Source organism: Lagenorhynchus albirostris, chromosome 3 (assembly GCF_949774975.1).
Source record: "Lagenorhynchus albirostris chromosome 3, mLagAlb1.1, whole genome shotgun sequence".
Lineage (NCBI taxonomy): Eukaryota > Metazoa > Chordata > Mammalia > Artiodactyla > Delphinidae > Lagenorhynchus > Lagenorhynchus albirostris.
The window spans coordinates 103,176,220-103,180,686 of record NC_083097.1 but is presented as its reverse complement, the minus strand read 5'-3'; the positions used below and the strand labels follow the sequence as shown (position 1 = coordinate 103,180,686).

Sequence of the window (4,467 nt, the reverse complement as noted above, 5' to 3'; positions counted from 1 at the left end):
TAGAAACAAAAAATCAATAACAACTTTCAAATTATTCTCTCCAACTTTATTTTATTTTATTTTTTAACAAGTCTGGCACCAGAGTTTAGGACTTTTAATTTGTCCCAAAGTTGCTAAAGCAAAAATCATGATAAAACATTCTGCTTTCCTTTACAACCCCCCAACGCAAAAAAAAACCAAAACCAAAAAACTCCGTAGGAAAAAAATGGTTTTGTACATGGGAGGAAACAATATAAATTCAAAACTTACAGATAAGGGTTAGCTCTATCACTCATCTCTTTAAAAAGTTTATACGAATATCCAGTCAACACCATCAGGGTTATCTCTCTTGAAATGTTATCTATACGGATTTCCAAGTATACCACAGGACTGTATACTGTCTTGGAATGTCCTCAGAAGGCTCCGTCATTGAGCAGGTAACAGAGGAAAAACCTCAGAGTCCTTTCTTTCAAATGGAAGAGGGAAAGACAGGGGTAGAAGAAACTATTCAAACTTCGTCTTCTTTCCTTGTGGCTTGTGGTCTCCTCCTCCTCCTCTGCCTCCTCGGAAGCCTCCTCGCCCTCCAAAGCCTCGCCGGCCTCTGCCACCAAATCCACCTCGGCCACCGAAGCCACCTTTACCCTTAGGCTTGGCCCAGTCCAAAGTAACTATGTTTCCATCAATTTCACCATCTTCCATGGCCTCCTTGGCAGCTTTGGCATCTTCCTCACTGTTGAAGTCTACAAAACCAAACCCCTTGGAGGATCCAATCTCCCGGTCAGTGACTATCCTTGCACGAATAGAGCCGTCAAACGACTCCTTTAATGTCTCTTCTGTAGTATCCTCAGATAGACCTTTGACAAACAGAGTTTTGGATGGCTAGCTTCTTGCATTAGGTGATCCCCTGGGTCCTCGCAACTCCAGCCTGATGGCTCTGCCCTCAATTTCCCTTTTATTACATGAATTTAAAGCTTCTTTAGCATCTTCAAATGAAGCAAATTCTATAAATGCATACCCTTTCGATTTGCCATTTTGGTTCTGGGGCACTTTGACAAATGTTGCCTTCTCAAATACTTCCTGAAGAGTTCTTCCGTTGCACTACAGGAGAGGTTGCTTAAAACCAGGGTTTTTGATTCACCACTCCAAGTGCTATTCTTTCCACCTCTATAGTCTTGACTTTGACCTTTCTCTCTGGTATAGTACAGGGAAATGGATCGCCCATCTATCTCTGTTCCCTGCTTTTCTTCCAAGGTTTTCTCTGCATCAGCTTCTGTCTTAAATTCAATGTAAGCAATCCCTTTATTCTTTCCATCCCTGCTGACTAATCTGATATCCACAGCATCTTCAAACACTTCTTTTAATTCTTCCTAAGTAACTTTATAAGACAGATTTTTAGCCAAAAGTGTTCTCGCATCTCAATCTTTCTTACTGTCTTTTCCCTTTGGTTTTTCTAGTTTAATTTCATTGCCAAAGACTTTTAAACCAGTGAGTTCCAAGGCTTTTTCCAGGTCTTCAGCAGATTCAAAATCCACATAGCCAAACTTCCTAGACACACCAATTCTGACATCAACAACTGCAAGACCATTTTTAGCAAAAATGTCACTGATACCCGTTTTCAATTCAGGAGCAGATTTACTGAAGTTCAGGTTTCCAACAAAGAGATTGAAAGATGTAGTTGGTTCTGTGGCTTCCACTTTCTGTTTCTTGGCTTCAGGAGCTGCTTCTTGTTTGGCCATTTCCTTCTTTCGTTTTCCAGGCGCTTCTTTGACAAGTTCTTCCCCCTCTTCCTCCTCCTCTTCCTCCTCGTCATCCTCTTCCTCCTCTTCGACTTCATCCTCATCGTCATCCTCTTCATCTTCATCTTCAGCAGTGCTCTTTGCCTTCACAAGAGCAGATTTGCCGGAGCTTTCTTTCCTTTGGCTGGTGCAGTCTCCATAGCTGCTTCTTCAGAGTGATCTTCGTCATTCTTATCATCATCTTCATCATCATCTTCATCCTCGTCATCCTCACCTTCATCCTCATGATCATCATCTTCATCCTCATCATCGTCTTCATCATCATCTTCATCCTCGTCATCCTCATCATCTGAGGCAGGAGCAGCAGCTGCTTTCATCACTGCTGGCTCGAATTCATCCTCATCGTCCTCTTCACTGTCGTCTTCATCTTCCTCATCACTGTCTTCCTTCTTGACATTCTTGCCATTCTTTGCTCCCTTGGCTGGAGTGGCTGCTCCCTTCTTACCAGGGGTTGCTACCAATGCTTTGCCTGGTGTGGCTCCCTTTTTGCCAGGTGTTGCTACTGCTTTGGCAGGTGTAACTGTCTTCCTGGCTGGTGTAGCGGCTGCCTTTTTGCCAGGGGTGACAACTGCTTTCTTTGCCGGTGTGCCAACTGTAACCTTTTTTGTTGGGGAAACCATCATCATCTTTGCTGGAGTTGCGGTAGCCTTTCTGCCTTTTTTCTGAGGGATAACAATCTCTTCTCCACTGCTATCATCCTCTTCATCTTCTGACATTCCCTCATCTTCACTATCTTCTTCTACCTCCTTTGGGGGAGGAGCCATTTTCTTGGGGTCGCCTTGATTTTTACCAGCCTTTGCAAGTTTTACCATGGTGGCGGCTTATGACGGCAGAGTGTGTGGCGAGCGAGTGGCGCAGATGAGCCCAGAGGAAGCGAAGCAACATCGATGGTGGCCGCTGATCGCAGAGCTCGTATGCTTGGCTGCCAGCTAGAGCTCGAGACTCTCTCCAACTTTAGAAGGCAAAATTTCATGTCTTCAGGCACTTGTTGTACCAATTTTTAAAAAATAGTGTCACTTTTGACCAAGAATACACAATAGAGAAAGTAGTGATTGGAAACAAAAAGAATCTAAATAAAAAGACAGAGATATCAACACTCACCACCACATGAGGATGAGATGGCCCTGGAGGCAGAAACCATTCCTCACTGGCCCAGAAAGATGCCAGAAATGAAATGCATGCTTCATAAATGTTTACTGAATACATGAGTGAGCAAATGAATGAATAAATGAATACACAAAGAAATAGCATTCTAATGATGTAAAAAAAAGTCATGTGTGAGAATGTTCTTGGAAATCCTGAAGAGTCAATGCCTTCCCACGGAGAAGTAAACCTTTTCAAGGTGGCTTAGGATTGGAGGTCAGGAGAGGACTTTGGATAATGAAATCGTTCTAGAAAATTCAAATTACTCTGGAGATGTACTAATCATACTCCAAGCCTGAATCTTAATGATACCTAAGAGAAGAAAGAAGTAAAACCGAACCCAGGGGTTTGTTCACCGCCATCTAGTATATCGGCCATTCGTACATTGCCAACTTGTCTTTCTCCATCTCCCAACTAAGCAATCCTGAATTTGAGTGTGGGGTGTGTGTCAAGGAAAACAACAAATCTTAAAAGTCTGCCAGATGCACCCCTTTACATTGTTCCGGGCAAAGAATCCCATTTCTTTTGTTCAGTGGCCATCACTGCCCCACTTACATTAGAGTGCCAGATGAAGGCTATTCTGTGACTGTGATTCAGAATTCCTGGCATTTACTACCCAGTTAATTGTAGCTTCCAATTAGTCTCTCCTGATAAGGAGAGGCAATGTTTGCTCACCGATGTGATCTTGTGCTACACACAAATTGGTGTGCAGAAACAGATCACTGCTTTGTGCTGCTGCAGCATCTTACTAAACTAAACCTGAAATTCAGATGGGAGTTTTTAGCCCTGGTTTGCTTAGTATTGCTTCAACCTTAATTTTGCAATTTACCACAAATCAGTGCTTACAGGGAAGGAGTGAGTCTTCCTTGGTGTGCCCTCTCTGCTTAATTTTTCTGGGCCTTCCCTAACAGCTTTGGTATTTCACAGGAAGACACATTTTATTAAATGGAGCCTTTGTGTCCTACGTACATATATATGGATTCCACGACAATTTTACAGCTCTTTCAAAACCCAGTTTGAAGGGCGTTTAAGCGGGGAATATGAGTTTCATGAGCAATCAGTGTCTGAACAAGCCCTCCAGGTGATTCTGATGCAAGGTCAAATTTAAAGTCCTTTAAGGATTCAAAGGTCATTGAGGAATATTGCCAAAGACCAGTGGTTCCCAAACTTCAGTGCATCAGAATTATCTGAAGGGCTTGTTAAGACCCTGATTGCTGAGCCCCATCTCCAAGTTTCTGATTCAGTAGGTCTGGGATGCTGGCCAGGAATATGCATCTTTCAGTTCCCAAGTGATGCTGATACTGCTGGTCTGGGGACCGCATTTTGAAAAACACTACAGAAAATTTAATCATTTACTTCTTTGCAATCTCTTGTAGCATTATTCCAGTGTTGAACTTTGGATGTAAAACAAAATTAACAGGATCTTGGACCTCAGAAGAGTTCCATGGTCTCAAAATTTTAAATTTATAGAACTAAATGGAAAAACACTGAAGGTTTTAAGAGGTCAGAGGGAGACTTGTTTCTGATGCTCTGACTTTGAGAGAAATCT

The 4,467-nt window shown here is 42.5% G+C and overlaps 1 pseudogene; it reads right to left on the bottom strand.

Annotated features, from left to right (window-relative positions):
* Nucleotides 1-418: 418 nt before the first annotated feature.
* Nucleotides 419-2,663, bottom strand: LOC132518212 (nucleolin-like; annotated as a pseudogene).
* Between the last annotated feature and the right edge of the window lie 1,804 nt (nucleotides 2,664-4,467).